General features: G+C 29.4%; 1 long non-coding RNA gene across 1 annotated transcript; it reads right to left on the bottom strand.

Moving 5' to 3' along the window:
- Nucleotides 1-1079: 1079 nt before the first annotated feature.
- On the bottom strand, nucleotides 1080-1773 carry LOC123206224. The gene is made up of 2 exons (XR_006499957.1): nucleotides 1636-1773; nucleotides 1080-1343 (listed from the first exon to the last, which is right to left on the bottom strand). It is a non-coding gene; the product is annotated as an uncharacterized LOC123206224 (long non-coding RNA).
- Between the last annotated feature and the right edge of the window lie 21459 nt (nucleotides 1774-23232).

The raw sequence follows: 23232 nt of genomic DNA, 5'->3' as shown, positions 1-23232 counted from the left end.
TACAAATTTAAACTATAAATCCGAATTATCAATTCAAATAAAGAATTTAACTCATTAATTCAAGTTATAAAATTGAATCAAATCAAATCGAATTATTTTTTGTTTGAATCAAACTTAATTTTAATTCGATAAATTTGATTCAAACTATTTTTTATTTTAATTAAATTCAAATAAAAAAATATTCAAATTTCGATCGAGTTTATACCCACCCCTTCATCAATCATGGAATTTGTCATCCTGTTCATTACTTAATATTTCCTGCCAGAACGGAACAATTGCTCCTAAAGAAATGAAAAAATGATTTAAAAAATGCAACTTTAGATGACAGTCTACAAATATGGGTAAAAATTTTAATCAAACGACTAATTCCACACCATATAAATAGATATTTGTATTATTTAATGAATTAATTGCCAATGATTAATTGCTAATTGACTTCAACCAATCAACCATTTAAAAAAAATAAAGTTATATATATCATTTTTAAATATATAAATAAATACTATATATATTTAATATAAATAATAATTTTAAATTAATAATAAAATAATATTTAATTATTTAATAATACAGATTAAATATATACTTATATATATTCTTAAAATTGCATTTTCTAGTATTATCCCTGTCAAAATTCTTTCATCATGCATTAATTGAATTTAAAGGAAAAATAATTAAATAAATAAAGTGAGCAGATAAAAAAGACCTACAGTGACACTTAATTAATATATTATTAGTTTTTATTACTACTTTTGACTAGTTACATTTGGACATGTTAAATGGATATAATTGACCTATGGCTTAGTTTGAAGTACAAAATTTTAGCCGATTTAGACAGTTAATTTGTTATTATGGCAGGTCATGTCAGACCTACAGACTAGTTGGGTTGTGTCATAAACCTAACTTTCAAGCTGGTAGGTTGATTTGATCCAAATCCAATACAATACATAATATTATTAATATAAAAAATTATTTTTTTAAATTAATGAACTGTGAGTCTTATGTATTTTATGGGCCAGACCAATCCAAAAACCCATGTTTGGGTCTTAGGTCCGACCTGACTTGATCCACTGATGTCACTAATTACATCCAAAGATATTATTATAACAAATTTTTCAGCGCCGACGAGGATAAAGAAAAGATACTGTTGAACTTACCTTAAAACAATCGAGAATCAAGCCAGCCACGGCAAAACCTCAAACTCACCAGAAAACTTGAAAAATTTTCAAAATCTTCGGAGTGCCCAGTTTGCTTATTTTAGCAACCTTCACCTCCTTAATGATGCCTGTAGTGATTGGCAGTTTCCAAACCATCATCGATCTCCGGATCTGAAGGGCGAAGACCTCAGCTGGTAAAAAGTCTACTCCTTTGAAGCCGAGCACTTTTTCAAATGGCTTTTTGGGGTTAGCTTGACACGACCCAAACTACTGCCCATGCCCGACATCCTGCCCCGTTTTGGGCCCGGAAGTACGAACTACCCACGTAGGTTTTTTTAGCAAAACCTCAAACTCACCAGAAAACTAGAAAAATTTTCAAAATCTTCCGAGTGCCCAGTTTGCTTATTTTAGCAACCTTCACCTCCTTAACGATGCCTGTAGTGATTGGCAGTTTCCAAACCATCATCGATCTCCGGACCTCAGCTGGTAAAAGTCTACACCTTTGAAGCCGAGCACGTTTTCAAATGGCTTTTTGGGGTTAGCTTGACACGACCCAAACTACTGCCCATGCCCGACATCCTGCCCCGTTTTGGGCCCGGAAGTACGAACAACCCACGTAGGTTTTTTTCTTTTATTATTATTTTGTATTACATATTATCTTAATTCTTTTACTTTTACTTTTTACCCAAGTTTTCCATAGCGAATAAAAAGAGATGAACAAAGGTGAATCATTTTTACAGTATTTCTGTTTCTCTCATAATATGAAGATGAAATTTCATTTAATTTTGGTGAAGCATTTATCAATCCACTGATGTTTCACCTCTTTGAAAGTAGTTTTGGGATCAAAATAAGCAGAAACGTTTTTGGGTTCATTCAAATAATGAATCAGATTAAATCAATAGGGTCATCCTTGGATTTTGTAGTCATCCAGAATCACAAACTGAAGCAATCAATAAGCAAGAACTATGACAAGAAGATTGAAAAATGCAGAGATCAAGTATGATGGCAAACCCAGAGAAAAACAAAGTGATCAAGTCAATAGATATCCCCAAAAGAAAAGCTACAAAAACAAGGAAAAACCTTCTAATATATAGATATTAAGACCAGGAAAATGGATCATTACATTCATGGGCATCTGTCGTTGTGGTGTTGTTGGGATTGTAGGCTGCACCAGAGGAGCAAAGAGAAGCCAAAAATTGGACTAAGAGATCAAACATCATTCGCTTCACAAGTTTCCTCTTCGGTGGAATCACACTTGCCTTCTTCGCCTTGAACAAAGGCTGAACCTTTGATGCCATTTCGGATCCTCCGTTGGCCCGTACTGTTTCTGCAACTGGGTTCAGCTTCACTGCTATCTCCGCTGCTACTTTCTTCTTTGAGTAGAGTGTTCTCCTTTTCTAGACGATATGGTAGTGTCAAAACACCAGAAGAAATTTCACCAATGATAGTAAAGCTTGAGAACCAAGTTTTAAAAAGTTACTAGAAGCCCAATCCTTCCAAATTAGCTTGGAATCTACACGTGGCCTTTAATGAGGTGTGGACGACGCTACCCCTATGTGATATGTTGTCTCTGTAAACATAATCAAGTAAGCCAAATTAGAAGTCAGAATACAGAATTCCATAAATTAAAAAGCCAGAGTCATATCAAACTGTTTCGATTCCGCGCTTTGTAACTCGAAACTAAAAAAATTAAAAAAAATTATAAAACATTACTATAGATGGATTTTCTAGAAATAACCCCCTTTTTTTTTAATTTACAATATCCATAATTTATGCATGAGGTGATGATGGTGAGATATAATTACTAAAGTTCTTATAATGTTCTAGAAATAACAGAAATTTCATTATTGAACATAATTTATTAATATTTATTAACATGTAAATTTAAATAATTAACGGTTTATTAATAATAAAAAATGTAATTCTAAAAATCTAAGAAATACTTTTTGATTGTATAAGAATAAACGTCATTAGTTTTTAAACATATTTTATGTTTTTCTTTATGACCTTACATAATAAAAATTAAACCCAAAATTCGACGTAGCCTATTAGCTCGGTGGGTTAGAGCATAGTGCTATTAGTGCCAAGATCGCAGATTCGAAGCCTGCATGGGTCAGGAAATTGTATTTTTGGGGGAAATTTTGATGGTGATTTACAATCGACAGTAAGCGCGTGAAAAGTACAAGTAAACCAATTAAAATCAAATCTTCTCTATTATCAACCGCCTGTCACTTGACAAGTGTACTCCTGTCACTGCCTTTATAACCCACTTGTCATCTTCCAGACGCTATTACCTGCAGTTTGAACTTCACTGCGGGTCCCACGGTAGTACCATTTGAGGCTGCCCTTTTTCTTTTCCAGAATTCCTCGGTGCGGGTTTTCATCGTCTATACACCTCACAGCCTGTTTCCATTTTTTACACAACTCAGCTGGGCCCAGTTTGTTTTCCACCCGTCCGATCGTGAAGGTTTCCCCATTCAATTACTGATTAAAAAAATAAATGGATGATGAGGTGGCAGACATGGAGCAGTAAAGCACGGAATCGAAACAGTTTGGTTCCAATAAAACAAATTGTAGAGTGGAAAGTCATATCAAGTACTTGAAAGTTGAGATATTGGTTCCAATAACTTTGAGCAGTGGAAGAAGATGGACTAGATTTCTCGTCTGGATCGCAAAAATAGTTTGAGGGGTGTTAGTTTGAAATCTCCCAAAACGAAATTTTGAGTACAAAACTAATTTTTAATTAATTAATTTATTTATTATAATAATTATAAAATCGATCTCTGAATTTGAATTTCCCCAATTAAATACTATTATTAGAAAGCACAAAAAATGGCTTCCATGATTGGCTAAATTGAGTCTTGATATCCTTATTATTCAAAACTATAGCTGGAAGAATCATCAGTAAATAAAGGCAAACTTAAAGTTGTCTTCAATTTCCATACTCATTTTTTAAGAAGTTCGTTTTTTTATATACTTCTTTACGTCTTCGATGAAGTCATGATAATTAAACAACGCGGATCCAATTATTTCCACGGTCATGAAGAAGTTTCAACTGTGATGTTGAATGATGTTAAATCCAGAATCAAATACCCATCAATCATATTTTATAAAGAGAGTGATTTAATACAATCAATGGTTAAGGTGATTGACTAACGATTAGATTAATTAATTAATTATTTAAAAATAATAAATAAAATAATTTTATATAATTTATTATTAAATATATAATTTAAAATAAACTTAATTTAATATTATATATGTTTAAAAATGATTGATGAAGTTTTAAGCTCAATTAATAATGAATTTTTTTAAAATTAATTACTATTTATGTTAATTGAGTTAAACTCAGTTTCTTACTTGGTTTAATTGGACAATTTGTCTATGATCCCGAATTTATGTTATTTTCACTAACAAAACTAATCCACACCGTTGATTTTTTAATTAAATTTTTATACCATTGATCGGATCTGTTATCATGATTAATCAAATACGACTGACGCACTTTGCATCTTCAAATCTGAAGAGTTTTCAATTACGAATTAGATATGTAAATTCTTGAGACACTTGTCAACATACCATTGATAAATGGAAAATAAAAATTTCATTTACTCCGTTGCCGTTTTCAAATAAATTTAATTGCGGTCCCACAGCATTAAATAAAGAATACAGTAATAGTTTTAAGAGGGCCCAAAGACTTGTTACACACGGAAGGAATAATGAGACTTCAAAATCTCATTTTCTATTTTTAATAATATTATTAAAAAATATATATAATTTATTATATATATACGTTAAAAATATTAGTTAAAATTAAAGATAAAATTATTATTTTAATAATATTATTAAAATATATATAATTTATTATATTTTTTATGGAATTTAAAAATTAATAAATCTACTCTTATTTAAAAATTTTTAATTTTAAAAAATTATATTTTTTCTTCCCAAAAATATATAAGGTTTTTTTTCTTTATCTCTTATCACTATATCTCCTAACATTGATGACCGTAATTCCACTTTAAACCATTGCAAGCATCTATTGTCATATTTTCTTATCCTAAATCGTCCTCCATACCAATCATATTGGGGATATTAATTAAAATAGGCAACCGCATTCCCGCCTAAACCTTTTTCCACAACAATTTTTACATTTTACATTTTTAAGCAAATCGTTATTTTCATTCCAAACATACCCTTCGTCTAATTTCTCACTTTACCGTAGCATTTCTCTGATTATTTGCTTTCCTTTCACGAAAAGCATTAAGATTAAACTACTGTAATATTTATAAATTAAAAAATAGATTAATATTTTATAAAATAATTTATTCTTATATATAAAAAATATTACGTTTTTCTCTAAATTATCTGTAATGAATAAAATTTATAAATTAAAAAATAGATTAATATTTTATAAAATAATTGATTGTTATATATCGAAAATGTTAAGTTTTTTTCTAAATTATCTGTAATGAATAAAATTTATAAATTGAAAAACATATTAATTTTTATAAAATAATTGATTCTTTTATATAGAAAACAATGCATATATCGAAAACGATATGTTTTCCTTCAAATGGTGCGTTTTCTTGTGGAAAGGGGTGTGGGTGCAAGAATATGGAAACGGGTGTGAGAATTTTGGAAAGGGTGCGGGAATTGCTAAAAGGGTGCGACAATTGCGGAAAGGGTGCAGGAATCGCTGAAAGGGTGCACCAACCGTGAAAGGTGTGTGGAAATTACAGAAAGGGTGCAGCAGCTTCTGAAAGGGTACAACAATTGGGAAAAGCGTGCGACAATTTCTGAAAGAGTGCGACAATTACGAAAAGGGTGTGACAACTTCTGAAAGGGTGTGAAAAGGGTGCGACAGTTTTTGAAAAAGTGTCGCAATTGCAGAAAGGGTGTGACAGTTTCTGAAAAGGTACGGAAGCTTCTGAAAGGGTGCGGGATTTGCTAAAAGGGTGCGGTAATTTCTGAAAGGGTGCAGCAATTTCTAAAAGGGTGCGACATTTTCTGAAAGGGTGCGACAATTTCTGAAAGGGTGCAAAAATTTCTGAAAGGGTGCGGTATTTTCTGAAAAGGTGCGGCATTTGCTGAAAGGGTGCGGCATTTGCTGAAAGGGTGCGGCATTTGCTGAAAGGGTGCGTGGAACTGTGCGGCAACTCACTGCGTAGAATATATATTAATATATTATATATTAATACATATTATATTAAATTATATTAATATATAATATTATAAAATAATATTAATATTAAAAGAGTGCGGCATTTTCTGAAAGGGTGCAGGACTTTGGTAAGGGGTGCGTGTGCGTGCGAGCGAGCGTGCGCGCGCTGACACTGCATGCGGGTGCGGGAATGGGGGTGCGGGCCCGCTGGTGCATGCGTTTGAGCGCGCACGCGCTGGCGCCCGCACCCCTTACTAAAATCTCGCACTCGCACCCCTTACCAAATTCCCGCACCTTTTTAATATTAATATTATATTATATATTAATACATATTATATTATATTAATATATAATATTATATAATATGTATTAATATATAATATATTAATATATATTCCACGCAGTGAGTTGTCGCACAATTCCACGCACCCTTTCAGCAAATGCCGCACCCTTTCAGAAAATGTCGCACCCTTTTCGCAATTGTCGCACTCTTTCAGAAACTACCACACCCTTTCCGCAATTTCCACACACCCTTCACGGTTGGTGCACCCTTTTAGCAATTCCCGCACCATTTAAGAAACTGTCGCACCCTTTTCGCAATTGTCGCACCCTTTAAGAAACTGCCACACCCTTTCAGTAATTCTCGCACCCTTTCAAAAACAGTTGCACCCTTTCTGTAATTGCCGCACCCTTTCAAAAGCTATCGCACCGTCCTGCACCCTTTCCGAAATTCCCGCACCCACACCCCTTTCCACAAGAAAAAGCACCGTTTCAAGGAAAACATACCGTTTTCAATATATGCATTATTTTCTATATAAAAGAATCAATTATTTTATATAAATTAATATGTTTTTCAATTTATAAATTTTATTCATTACAAATAATTTAGAAAAAAAAACTTAATATTTCCGATATATAACAATCAATTATTTTATAAAATATTAATCTATTTTTTAATTTATAAATTGTATTCATTACAGATAATTTAGAGAAAAACGTAATATTTTTATATATAAAAATAAATTATTTTATAAAATATTAATATGTTTTTTAATTTATAAATATTACGGTAGTTTAATCTTAATGCTTTTCGTGAAAGGTAAGCAGATAATCGGGGAAATGCTACGATAAAGTGAGAAATTAGATGAAGGGTATTTTTGGAATGAAAACAACGGTTTGCTTAAAACGGTAAAATGTAAAAATTGTTGCCGAAAAAGGTTTAGACAGGAATGCGGCTGCCTATTTTAATTAATATCCTATCATATTGCAACAAAAATAGAATTCTTACTATTTTTATATTCAACAAAAAGAAAAAAATAGCTAATAGATTAATGAAACAAAATCCTATTGATACAATCTTGTTATTCCAATAATTTTGATAGGAGAAGATCTCATCTCATGATTGAATATTATTTTATTTCAAATTAAAGATCATTCAACCATATAATAATAAATCATTATTGATATTTAATTTAATACTTATTTTAAGTATACATAATCTTTTTATATTAGGCCGAAAGGCTTATTTCTATCCAAGGTATAGTGTAGTTTCAAAGCCATATCTGTCAATTTTTAAAACCTTAAAACCCTACCTATGAGTCAATTTATGTTAAAATTTTTAATTAGGATTATGGATAAAATCATCATTTTGATAATAATATTAAAAATGTATATAATTTATTATATTTTCCCCCTTAAATTAAAAAAATTAATAACTTTACTTATGTTTAAAGATTTTTAAGCTTTGAAAAGTAACATTCTCTCCCCCAACCTACGGTTTTGTTTCTCCCCCTCTCAAGCCACTAATGATGACACTTTCAATCTTAAGTCATAGAGAAAACTTCGATTGTCTTTCCCTAAGCCACTACGTCGTCTAGAATCCTTTGAAATCCAAATGACATCAAGACTTAAAGGAGAGATGACTAGAGTTTCCTCTAGGGCTAAGGATTGAAAGCGTCCTCATCGATAGCTAGAGATGAGAGAAAAAAAATCCTAGGTTTTGGAAAAAGAAAATTACTTTTTAAGGCTTGAAAATTTTAGGTAGAGTAAAGTTATTAATTTTTTAAATATAAGAAGAAAATTATAATAAATTGTATAGATATTTTTAATAATATTATTAAAATAACGATTTTATCCTTAACATTCATTAAAAATTTTAATAAAAATTGACTCATAGATAATAGTTCAAATCTTTTAAAATTGATAAGTGTGAGTTTTAGATTACACTATACCTTAGGTGAGAATAAGTCTCTTGGCTTTTATATTACAAACATCTAATTATTTGGCTTCTAGGAAAATGCATGGACCAATAGCTTTGTTTTTTATTCCAGTTTGGGATTCCAACAAATGTTATCTAACTTTAGGTTAGACGGCAGCATCATTATCATTCATTTTCGGATCAACCCATTTCTCCTGGATCCTATCATTATTATTTCTGGCTTTACTTTACGGCCTTTCAATTTTCTCAATTTGCCCAGAAATAGAAGCAAAGCAATCTTGGCCAATCTTGGCAAATTGAACCGGCTTTCAAATCCGAATCAAATCTATAAAATAATGTTTGAATTGAATAAATTTGTGTGTATTTTATACATTAATACATGACTAAATTTATGTAAGAGTCATAAAAATTTACAAATAAATAAATTATATAAAAAAAGAAAAATAAATGATAGTAAAATATTTTAAATATAAAAAAATCTAAATATATTTTAACATACTTTGTTCGGATCCACTTTTTCGTGTCGAGTTTCCGGATATACACTGAGTTGACTCATTGTCTTTTTCAATCAAAGTTGTGGGAATCATTCTGAAAATACTAAAATAAATAATACGAAGAAAACAACACTGTCCTTTTCTCGAGTAAATTGATCATTTTTAGAACTTTGTGGGGGGTCAATCAATTATCTACAAGCCTGAACAGTTCATCAATAACTTTCCATTATTGTGAGTCAGAATCTCAAGTAGATGAACACAAAAATCATCAACCAAAGCCAGAGCAATCACTATTCATAATGATATAAAAAGAAATACACAGAAACAGAGTATCGATAGTTACAGATTGATATTTGACTTTAAACCATATAAAATAAAGCATCTGTACCCATCATTGAACGTTGTTTCAAAGAAAGAAAAAAAACAAAATCATTCAAATGAGAAGTATGAATACGTATTTCTATGGTGAGAGAGGGTATGGGAAGACAGACTTGTTGGAGCAGCAGCTACCCTTTTCAGGTTTCAAATCTCCGGCAGTACTGGGGAGGCAGCCGCCGGAGCAGGAAGGTAACACAGAAGCTATAGATTGGATAATCAGATCAAAAATCATTCTTTTGACTAACCTCCTCTTAGCTGGAAAAACGCTCGCATTTTTTTTCTTTAAACAGGGGTTGGTGTTTTCCATTGCTTAAGTTCGGTTTGATTCTTGTTCTTGAATCAGGTCACCTCTTCACTGAGCTTCCCTGCCCTCACTTCACTGGAATATATATGAAATGGGAAGGGCAAGAACTGGGAAGAGGGAAATTTCGTGGATGGTTCATCAAGAAGGAGGAATGACCTTTTTTTCTTTTTTCTCAGAACGTAAACAATATTATGTTAAAATTTATGAAAAAAAAAAAAACGCGGTTAGAAGGCAGGGCCCATTTCCACGTTGTAGAACTTCAGCTCACAATTTGGGTTGGATATCCCATCAGATTTTAATCTGATTTATCACCAATATTATCATCCATTAAAAAAAATTCATATTTGAAAATATTACAAATTTTCTTAAATTTTTAAAATTTTTCATATATTCATTTGATATATAGTATAATATATATTATTTTTTATTAATATTATATTATATTAAAAAATACATATATATCTATAACAAAATATTAATAATTATAGTCAGACCTTTAAAATTCAACTTATTTTGTTATAATATGGTACGGTTTTGGTTTTACATAAATATAAAGTATCCTACATATTGTGGACCAAGTTTTGCCGTGGAATTTATTTGAGAGAGAACATTCTCTAGAACGATTAAACTAACCAATCAAATCACATCGCGTCTTTTCAATACCACATAAATTATCTCCTCACAACCACGCCAAGTTCTCTTTTATAATCACTAATGTTTCAATTTTTTTATCCAATTGTCAAGCAATAACTCTTACAATATAAGTCATTGCTTTATTGTTTCCCGGGGCCAATTTGAATAGGTATGGAATTCTTAAACAGTTTCAAGAGGGTTTGGTTTTGAAATCCGTAAAAGCTCAAAGGATTATTTTTCATCCAAGTTTTAGTTCAATCTCAAAAACATATATGTAATAATTCAAAAATTCAAACACTCATCTATCCTTAAATTTTCATTAAAAATATCATTAATTATAAGAATAAAACTATTATTTTAATAATAATATTAAATTATATATAATTTTATCTAATTTCCCCTAGGTTTTGAAAATTGCATTTCACCCTAAGTCTCAATTTCGAAAAGTGGCTTTTTCCCCCGAAATCCCTATGTTGTTTTCTTCATCTCTCTTGTCACTAGTGATTGTTGGTTTTCAACCTAGACTTGGCCACCATCTCCTTCCATCTCTCTCTTCTCCTAGGGGCAATGAACGATGACGTTTATCATCCAGTTTTAGGCAACAAAGTGTTGTCTAGACGAGATGAAGCATTGTTTAGACAAAGGTTTTGTTTTTTGAGAGAGAAATGTTGTCAAGAGAGAAACATATGAGAGGAAGGTCGTCGTTCACTGGAGGAAGTGGTCGGATTTCGGGATATCAAACCCTAAAGGAGAAAAGTGAAATTTTCAAACTTTAATCACGAGGGAAAATGGTTAGTTTTTCAAATTAAGAAAGACAATGAGCTACAATTTTAATTATTTTAATATTACTAATAAAATAATGATTTTACTCTTAATCTTAATAGAAAATTTTTGAATATATGACAATAGACTAAATTTTAGGTAGATATTTAGGTTTTTCGACTCTCACAGGATGTATTTGTCTTTTCATCAAAAGATGGGTGGAAAATAATCCTTTGGTTCTAATAAAATAACATCATTTGATTTCTTCATTAGGTACTCAAAACAAGGGGAACATAGTTTTGCTCTTTTATTATTATGATGTTTTTCTTTATGACTAACTTAACTTTAGCATTGAATATCTTTAATGTAAACATCTTATAACATTTTGATATTTTTTATGCTAAGATTTGCATCATCATTATGTATATTGAACAATGATTAGATTCATTATAATTGATTATAAATAATGAATCATTTTTAATATAATTGAGTTTATTATTCAAAAGTTTACATCTAAGTTATTATTGTCTTATCTCAGTAAATTAATTACAATGTAAAATGATTCGTTTTTAAATGGTTGAGTCTAAAAACTTACCTCTACAGTTTTATTGTCTTATTTGTGATAATCTTTGGGTAGAATTATATTGTAAGCTCAAAAGGTGTTATCTTTAAGCTTTTGTACCATTCTTAGAGTCGTACGAAAAAACTTAAATAGATAAGGGGTAAAAATAAAACGGAAACTGTAAAAAATTAAGAGATTGTAAAAGTAAAATTAATAGAACTTGACGACAAATCAGCCAACCTGAACTTCTTAGGGATTGTGATGTGGGCTCCACTTGTCCTGGAGACTGGGCCCCACAAACAAGACTACAGAGTTAAGATTGTTGGATTCAGGACCAAAATTGTGCGTATCCGATTGAAATTTTGTGCGCGTCTGATGATAATGCCAACTGATTGATGATTTCGAAACCTGTCAAAGACATTTCCACGACACGTTCTGTGTTTTTCTGTGCACCGTATGATTCTGTATTTTCTTCGGTGAACAACAGAGTCAAGACGAGAGCAAGAGTTTCTGGTTTTACGTGTTCTGTGTTCGACGGTTGTTTTGCGGCAGTTTGGAGTACTTTAAATAAAGATAACTACTTCCATAACTGTCATAGACAGCCCCACACAGATAAATTCTGTTCCCATCATTAGAATTTATATGATTTTACTTTAGTAACTTCTTGTACAGTTGAAGTTACAGGTTACAGTAAATCCACGTGGCGGCCCAGTGCACGTATTCAATAAGGCCAAAACACTTACGCGCACCAAAGTTTATTATAACCTTAAAATTTCATTACTTAAATTTAAAAAATTTAAATACTTATATTTATATTAAAATTTTATATTATAATTAAAAATAAAACTGTTATTTAATAAAAATATTAAAAAAATTAAATTTTATCTTATTTATCTCTCTTAATTTAAAAAATTAATAATTTTTCTCTATTCAAAAATTTATTTTTTTTCTTAGAGTTTTTTTCCTATTTCTTTAGCGACTGAAATCCAGCCAGTTGACTTCGTCTCCCCATCCATTTGTTGGTTGGCTATCCCTCTCTCCATCGAAATAGACCAAAGCCAAAACCATTGTAACTGCATTTAGACATGTCATTTAAAACCGTTGTAAATGCATCACTCCTAATTCAGATGACATTCGTTTACTCCCATCAAAATCAATCAATCAAAACTAAATTAGAAGCAAACACCAAAACTGAAGAGCTAACGAACGCCCAATGACATCTGTGATTGGGAGCAACCAAACGTCTAATGACGTGTCTAAATCAAGAGCAATTGGTTTTGGCTTTGGTCAATTTTGATGGAGAGAGGGAGAGCTGACCAATGCATGGGTAGGAAGACAAAGTCTGCTAGCCAGATTCCAATCACCAGAGAAAGAAGAAAATAACCCTAAGGGGAAAAGTGAACTTTTTAGACTTTTGGATGAGAAAAAATTATCAGTTTCTTAAATTATGGTGGGAAAATATATAAAGTTTTAATTTTTTAAATATTTTTTATTAAATAACAATTTTATTTTTAATTCTAACCGAAGATTTTAACAAAAGAGTGAGTGTTTGAGTTTTTAAAACTTTGTAGGTATGAGTTTGGAAATAGGCCAAAAGACTTATTCCCACCCAAGGTTTAATTCATTTTCAAACACTTACCTGTGATACCTTCATATACGTTTCAGAGGTATTTATATCTTTTGGTCTTACTTTAACATATTTTCAGTTTTAAATATCAATAAAACTATGTGCACCCATTTTTGATACACAATTTGTGTACACAGATAAAGTGTTATCATGTGATTGGATATTTTTTTATCATATGATGACACATGTTTTAAAATTACCTAATTACATGATGGCACATCACTATGTATATGAATTATGTATTAAAAATTGGTATACATAGCATTGCTCTTTAAATATATATGTCCAAATATATGTGGATATATACAAATATATATAAAACAAAAACAAAACAAAAAAAAAGACAAAAACAAAAAGAAGAAAACTACAACTTTCATATATATATAAAGCTATTAAAGGCTAAAAGGAAAACCAAAAAAGGCATTTTCATTTTCTTCTCCCTTCCTTTTTATAAGCTCAACCTTTTTCATTTTTTTTGCTTTGTTTTTTGAAGAGAAAGGAATGATTTGAAGGGGTTTTGAAAGACAAAGTAAGAAAAGAAAAGAAGAAAATATAACTTTACAAACTTTTGAGTGGAGAGAAATTATTAATTTTTTAAATAAATGGAGGAAAATTATATATAATTTTATTTATTTTAATATTAATAAAAAATAATGATTTTACCCTTACAAGTAATTAAAAATTTTAAAAGAATTTGAATGATAGATGAATATTTGGGTTTTTAAAACCCTACAGATGGGTGTTGAAATGGACTAAACCTTGGGTGGGAATAAGTTTTTTGGCCTTATATTTACTAACAACTCATACTTCTTATTTAGCAGTCCTGCAACAACTACGTCTTCCAAATTAATGGCTGATGTGCTGTGGGGTAATTGTATATGGGGCAATGTTATATGTATATACTTTTGAGTACACAATTAAGGACATAGATGATGTGCCATTAGTATTATTTTATCCTAAATTTAAAATCATATATTCACATAATGATATATTATTTGTATACTTAATTATATACTTTAAAGTATATATACATAGTTTTATTATTGTCTATGTACTTCAAAATTTTATTGATCAAAATTTGTATATTTTTATACAACTTAGTCCCTCGTCTGATACCTAACAAACAAGACATATGATGAGGGGTATAGGGAAGTAAAAAAATATGAAGAGAATCCTTTTGGTGTGCTTTTGAAAATATGAATTGCTTGTTCTCCAATTTTTTGACCATGCAATGCAACTGAGTTGAAACTTCTTTGAATTGGAATAATTATTTTTCCTTTATTTGATGATCAAATCTTAATTGATGTTTTGAAACAAAATGTTAAACTCTGTTGGGGCTTTTCATTTTCTTTTTAATTACCTATGAATCTTAGTGAACACTATTGATATATAATTTGCAATAAAATAAAAAGAATATACAGTATTCTTACTATTTTTATATTCAACAAAAAAAAAAGAATTAACAGCTGACAGATTAATGAAACAAAATGCTTTTGATACAATCTTATTTTTCAACAATTTTGATAGGAGAAGATCTCACCCTGTGGCCTAGAGAGTTGAATACTAACGATGATATATATCATATATGATTATTTGATCTCAAATTTAAAATTATTTAATTATATAATGATAAATTATTATTAATATCTAATTAAACAAAAATTTAAAAACTAATTTTATAATTATTAAATTAAATAAATCAAGAATTTGATTTTATTATATTATTAAAAAAACTTAATCTCTTTTTTTTTCTTATAAAACTTTTTTTTTTAATCAAAATTACCTTTTTAGGGTAAAATTTACCCTATATTCTTATCGAACTAGTCTCGATTGAATAACTTGTTGTAATCGGCTTTTAAAGTCACCGACCAAACAAGTAAGAACATATATTAGGTACGAAAACGTCAGTTTCTGCAGTAGGGTTTCTCGGAAAGTGCATGGACCAATAGCTTTGTTTATTCTTCGAAAAGGACCTTTTATCTTGAATTGGCTTGCGGCACTCAATCAACAGACACTCTCTGCATATTCCAGTTTCGGGGTCTGTAAATCTGGGTGTGACGGCAGTATCATTGTCATTCATTTTCGGTTTCGGATGCACCCACTCTCCTTGATCCCATCATTAACATTTCTAGCTCTACTTTATGGCCTTTCAATTTTCCCAATTTGCCCAGAAACAGAAGCAGAGCAATCTCGGCCAATCTATTTGTTGACAGCCTAATTAGTAAATACATATATTATTCATATTTCATATTATTTATGTATTAAACATATTCAAAAAAAAAAATTTAAACTCAAAATATATTAAATATTTATTTTACACCATTCTTGTATTAAACATAAATTATAAGTTATATTTTATGTTTATCATATTTTTGAATTTTCTATTAAACTTGAAGTACAAAATTATTCATTCTATTTTCAATTATTTATAAAAATATCACAGCCATTTAAAAAAAAAAAACTCAACAACATTTTTTTCTTAATTCTCTATTGTAATTTTGTGTTTTCCTCTCTTGTGACTTGTACAAAGATTTACTTTGATTTGACGTTTAAAATCCAAATAGATTAATTTGTTTGATTTTTCCAATTAACTGGTGTATTACTTATTGTACAAAAATTTTTGATTATGTATTATGTCATATTATGTTTAATAATTAATTAAATACTTTACATTTAAATTATTATATTGATTTTCAATAGAAAATTCCAAAAAAGTATTAAAATTATTATGATATTACTGTAATTTTATAAACTACATAATAATAGATTATTATTAATACCTAATTTAACAGTTGTTTAGTAACCGACTTTACAACTATTAAATTAAGTTCAATTATTAAGCTTTTTAATTATACTTAAGAAACAAATAATATATTTAAGATAATATTTGAGTTTGTTTTTATATGGAATTTTATTAAATATAATAATAATTTATATTTAATATTTTTTTCAATTATTTATTTTTAATATAATAATTCAATTTCGATTAGGAATTCCACGTGCAGTGTTCACCAATTCTTTGTCCAGACTGTTGATGATAAATGTTATTAAAATTTGGCCTACATTAATCAATAAACACATTTTATGTGTGAAGATCTCCATAAATGGATATACCACTGTTGTACAATAACATCCAACTCTAAGATTACCTTTTAGAAAAGTGTGTATTTGTATTATAAATATTAGTATTTTATAATATATAATATATATTTTATGATATAATAAAATATAGATAAAAAATAATATAAATATCATGAAGTGTATCGAATTAATACGATATAATAGACATATTATATGATACGATTCATATTATTAATATATATCGATATACTTTTTAAATAAAATGATGATATAATAAGGATATATATGAAAATTTTAAAATTTTTAAAAGTGTTTATGATATTTTCTAAAATGATGATATATTAATTAGATTATTTATTTTTTTAAAATTGTATCATAAAGCATTTGGAATATTATTAATAAAATTAAAAAGTTAAATTTAAATTTAAATTTGGAATATTATTAATAAAATTGTAACATTTAGCTTTCTTCTTATAAATATAAAACATCATTCAATGAAAAGGGAGAGAGAAGATAAAAAGAGAAAAGGTTAGGATTTAAATCTAACAAAATTTTACCCTAACATTATGGTTGTACTTCAAACAGTTTCGGGATCTGCATGGGCCATTGAAAGATTGAACAATATTTTTATTGGGCTTTCGATCCATTGGGCCTGTAAATAGGTTAACCCAACTTAACTAAATTCTAAAGGTTTTCATATATATAAATAAAAATATATAATTATTACAAAAGAAAAAATCCTTAAAAAATTCATTTTCATAGCCATAATTTGTAACATTTTCAATATAACTAAATAAAATAAATCTTTTATATTTATTTCTCATCTTTTTTTTTTTATAAATAAAAACGAATAGAATTCATAAGTTCCAATTTCCTAAAGAATTCATTTCCACAGTCATATTTCCTTAAAGTTTCAATTTAGGACTTACAAGGAAAAGAGACGGAGACCACTTATATTTTAGTCATTTCAATGTCAAATTTAATAAATTAATTTTATCAGCTAAGGAACTGTCCTAAGCCAACACAAAATGTAATATGATAACCACATTATTTATAATTTATTAATTGTCCTGAAACAAAATATTCCAAGGGTTAAAAAATATTTGTCCAAGACTTAGAAATAAGACAAAAATATTATTTTTAATTAAACATAATATTTGTATATATATATTTTTAAATATAATTTCAATACACAGATGATATATTATTTTATATTTAATTTAAAATACTCTAATTATATAATAACACATCATATATATATATCTAAATCATATATCAAAGATATATACATATAATATTATTATAATTATTTATACTTATTAATTTTTATCAAATATATTAATAATTTATATTTAATTCAATCTACCTTTCGGGGCAATCTCTGGCCCAAACACAGCCTTAACATGTGTATTAAGTTTTGACTCATTTTAAATACGAATAATTTCTCACCTATTTCCCCGATCATGTTAAATTTTAGCATACGTCACTTTCTGTAGCAAGGTTTCTCGGCAAATGCATGGACCAATAGCTTTGTTTTTTCTTCGAAAAGGACTTTTTATCTTCAATTGGCTTGCGCCACTTAATCAACGAGCACTCTCTGCACATTCCAATTCGGGAGTCCATCAAATATTATCTAAATTTGGGCAAGGCGGCAGTATCATTATCATTCATTTTTTGGATGCCTCCACTCTCTTTGATCATACCATTAACATTTCTAGCTTTAGTTTATGGCCTTTCAATTTTCTCAATTTGCCCAGAAATAGAAGCAAAGCAATCTTGGCCAATATATTTGTTGACAGTTCATAATAATGTCTGCTGTCGTCTTATTTTAATGAAAAGGGTTATGTGTACAAATAATTTATATAATTTTATATATAAATAATAATATACCATTATATAATTTAATAGTTTAAAATTAAAAATAAGATAATATCTAATTATATAATAATATAATATTATTTGTATACATATTTTGATTGTATTTTAATATCTACAAAAATTAGAGAGAAGACAAGAATTAGAATTTATTTACTTTCAGTTACTTTTGTCTACACAAAGTGTGGTTTAATTATTAGTTGATCATTTAGTCTAGGCTTGGATACACTCTACGGTGGCTCAATTCGATTTAGTTCAGTTTAAATTTGTTTTATTCCAATTCAAATTGAATTTAAGTCAGACGATTTGACTCAAATTTAAAATCAAGTTGAATTCAAGTTAAGAGGAGTTTGGTTGGAATTGGTGGTTTGAATTTGTGACTCAATTTGTCTCAAATCAACTCAAATTCATAGTTTAAATTAATAGTTTAAATTTGTGACTTAATTCGATTTGAATTAATAATTTTGAATATTATTTGAGTAAAACAATATTGTTTTATTGATGACCTATGAATCTGAGCTATTAATTCGAATCGAACTAAATTACGAATTCAAACTATTAATTCGAATTACGAAATCAAACTGAATTTAAACTGAATTAAATTGAGTTATTTTTAATTCCAATCAAGAGGTATTCATATTCAATTCGATTTATACTCACCCCTAATTTAATCTATTAATTGAATTATTTTATCATGTGATTTCAAGTTAAATACATGTGGTTTCATCCTTAAACCATTAAAATGTGTTCACGCTTTCACTTTGATGTTGCAAATTCATCGACCTAATCATTCTACAAAGACGCAGACATCCTTAAATGACTGTGGCCAATCAACGACCAGATTCCATAAATTCTGAAGCTTGTCACCGGCACGTGTACTGTGGATCAAGTATTTGTCTTGACTCCAGACGATAAATGTTTTTAAAATTCAGCCTACATTAATATATACACATTTTATGCGTGTAGATTTCTATAATTGGATACACAATCGTCATATGGCAAGATCTCACTTACGGAGTGCCTTATAGAAAAATGACTAGCTACGTATTTTTATATTCATTTGATTTGCAATTATACATTACTAAGAACATTTTCTAAAAAACGATTATTATCTAATCTTTAATATGTAACAAATTAAAGAGTTAATTTTAAATTTAAATTTGAAATACTACTGATGAAATTATAACATCTTACTTCTTCCTTATAAATATAAAAAATCATTTAATGAAAAAGAGAGAAAAGAGGATGATTAATTAACAAATCAGATATATAACCCTGAAGAACATATCCTACACATATTGTCGAATTAGCATTATCCAAAGTTCTGCAGGAGGACTCCCATAGAAATGTAGCTACCTTCTTTATGATCTCTTTCCCAAAACCAAGTCCTTTTCAACACATTTATTCTGTAATCTTTATTTAAACTTGATCAAATTACTTTTCCAGAGTGATAATAAAGTAACTATGAACATAGACTTTTGAGCAAACGAACCAAACCGTGTTAAAATTTTTTTTTCTGTCTTAATCTCTTTGTATTTTATTTATCTCTAACTGTCGTTGATAATATGATTAATTAATCAATACACATTATCGTTATTTTACTTTATCTTATACAAAACTCTAAATTGCATACATTAATTGGTTATGAGAAATTTCATCAATAGTTTGACGCTAGAGGAAGAGCTTCAACTGATGTATAATCAACTCTGACATACAACTATCACAAAGTCTTCCAAAAGGTAAAAAAATTTCCTAATATATCAGTCTTAAGCAAAATACTTTTTTTCAAAACCTACATGTAAATATACTAATGAAAACCTCAAATGCTTATACCCTCATACACAGAGACATAGACACAATCTATAAACGACTCATGCCGTGAAGAGGCTTAAACTTGACATTGTAGAAATGCCCCTTTACAACATGCTTCTAATTTTTTTAAGTGGAGTCATCCCTCGCTCCGATACATCATGCTTTCTCTCCTCATGCGCCATGCACCATTTTTTAGTATGAGCCTACTTACATCATGATATAGTTGAGAATGTATAGCTCTCACCATGACTTGTGTGATGAAAAATCAATCCTCATTATTGTCATCGTAACCTATTTTGTACAAGTTTCTAAATTGTATATATCAGTAGTAATAAACAAATCTAATCAACAACAACTACTAACTACAAGACCCAAATCTACTGTCAGTGCCCAAGATTCTGCCCCGTTTTAGACCCGGAAGTACGAACAACCCACACAGGCTATTTATTATTGTGTACTGAATACTTGAATGTTATCTTGTTTCTTTTACTTATTACTTTCATCCTAGCAGTCAAAGAAAATAAAAAATAGAAGTGATGAACAAAAGTGAATAATTTTTATGGTATTGCTGGTCTCTCATAGTATGAAAATGCAATTTCCTTTATTAGATGGATCTGTTGATAAATGGCGATTTTAAACTATGAATTCAAAATATAAATTTAAATTATTAATTTAAATTATGAATTTGAATAATTGATTCAAACTATAAAATTAAACTAAATCAAATTAAATCATTTTTATTCAAATCATATTTAATTTTGATTTGATAAATTTGATTTAAACTATTTTCTATTTTAGCTAAATTTAAATTAAAAAATGTTCAAATTCGATCGGTTTTAAATTCACCCTGTCATCAATCGTGGAATTTGTCAACCTATTCATTACTTAATCTTTCCTCCCAGAACATAATAATTGCTTCTAAAGAAATGAAAAAATGATTTATAAAATGCAATTTTAGATGACAGTCTACAAATATGGGTAAAAATTTTAATCAAATGACTAATTCCACACCATATAAATAGATATTTGTATTATTTAATGAGTTAATTGCCAATGATTAATTGCTAATTGACTTCAACTAAGTAACCATTTAAAAAAAATAAAGTTATATATATCGTTTTTTAATATATAAATAGATACTATATATATTTAATATATATTATTCAATAAATAATAATTTTAAATTAATAATAAAATAATATTTAATTATTTAACAATACATATTAAATATATATTTATTTATGTTTTCAAAATTGCATTTTCTAGTAGTATTCCTGTCAAAATTCTTTCATCATGCATTAATTGAATTTAAAGGAAAAATTATTAAATAAATAAACGGAGCAGATAAAAAAGACCTTCAGTGAGACTTAATTAATATATTATTAGTTTTTATTGCTGCTTCTAACTTATTACATCTGGACATGGTAAATGGGTTGAACTAATCCATGGTTCAATCTGAAGAATGAAATTTTAGCTGATTTGGACAGTATGATTTAGTTGGGTTGTGTCGTGAGCCTGGCGTTCAAGCTTGTAAGTTGGTTCGATCGGAATCCAATATAAAACACAATATTATTAATATAAACAATTATTTTTTTAAATTAATGAACGGAAAGTCTAATGTATTTTATGGGCCGGACCCAATCCAAAAACCTATAATTATATGAGTCTTAGGTCCGACCTGACTTGATCCACTGATGTCACTAATTACATCCAAAGATATTATTATAACAAATTTTTCAGCTCCGACGAGGATAAAGAAAAGATACTGTTGAACTTACCTTAAAACAATCGAGAATCAAGCCAGCCACGGCAAAACCTCAAACTCACCAGAAAACTTGAAAAATTTTCAAAATCTTCGGAGTGCCCAGTTTGCTTATTTTAGCAACCTTCACCTCCTTAATGATGCCTGTAGTGATTGGCAGTTTCCAAACCATCATCGATCTCCGGATCTGAAGGGCGAAGACCTCAGCTGGTAAAAGTCTACACCTTTGAAGCCGACCACGTTTTCAAATGGCTTTTTGGGGTTAGCTTGACACGACCCAAACTACTGCCCATGCCCGAGATCCTGCCCCGTTTTGGGCCCGGAAGTACGAACAACCCACGTAGGTTTTTACCTTTTATTATTATTTTGTGTTACATATTATCTTAATTCTTTTACTTTTACTTTTTACCCAAGTTTTCCATGGCAAATAAAAAGAGATGAACAAAGGTGAATCATTTTTACAGTATTTCTGTTCTCTCATAATATGAAGATGAAATTTCATTTAATTTTGGCGAAGCATTTATCAATCCACTTATGTTTCACTTCTTTGAAAGTAGTTTTGGGATCAAAATAAGCAGAAACGTTTTTGGGTTCATTCAAATAATGAATCATATTCAATCAATAGGGTCATCCTTGCTTTTGTAGTCATCCAGAATCACAAACTGAAGCAATCAATAAGCAAGAACTATGACAAGAAGACTGAAAAATGCAGAGATCAAGTATGATGGCAAACCCAGAGAAAAACAAAGTGATCAAGTCAATAGATATCCCCACAAGAAAAGCTACAAGAACAAGGAAAAACCTTGGAATATATAGATATTAAGATCAGGAAAATGGATCATTACATTCGTGGGCATCTGTCATTGCAGTGTTGTTGGGATTGTAGGCTGCACCAGAGGAGCAAAGAGAAGCCAAAAATTGGACTAAGAGATCAAACATCATCCGCTTCACAAGTTTCCTCTTCGGTGGAATCACACTTGCCTTCTTTTCCTTGAACAAAGGCTGAACCTTTGATGCCATTTCTGATCCTCCGTTGGCCCGTACTGTTTCTGCAACTGGGTTCAGCTTCACACTGCTATCTCCGCTGCTACTTTCTTCTTTGAGTAGAGTGTTCTCCTTCTCTAGACGATATAGCAGTGTCAAAACACCAGAAGAAATTTCACCAGTGAGAGTAAAGCTTAAGAACCTGAGTGAGAAACAGGGCTAACGGGTTTTATAATGTAGATAAGGTTAGGGTAGATAGAGAAAGAGTGAGTACAGGAAAGAAAGGGATACATCGAGATTGTCGATTCCCACTTGTCTTGTCTGCCACGTAACGGCGTCGTATGGTTACGTTTCACCTCCTATTTCGCTTTTACTCTTTTGTCCCTTGTCCCTTGGGCCTCGTTCCGTTGAAATTAATT

The sequence above is a fragment of the Mangifera indica genome, unplaced genomic scaffold (assembly GCF_011075055.1).
Source record: "Mangifera indica cultivar Alphonso unplaced genomic scaffold, CATAS_Mindica_2.1 Un_0028, whole genome shotgun sequence".
Lineage (NCBI taxonomy): Eukaryota > Viridiplantae > Streptophyta > Magnoliopsida > Sapindales > Anacardiaceae > Mangifera > Mangifera indica.
This window is presented reverse-complemented; position numbering and strand designations above follow the sequence as displayed.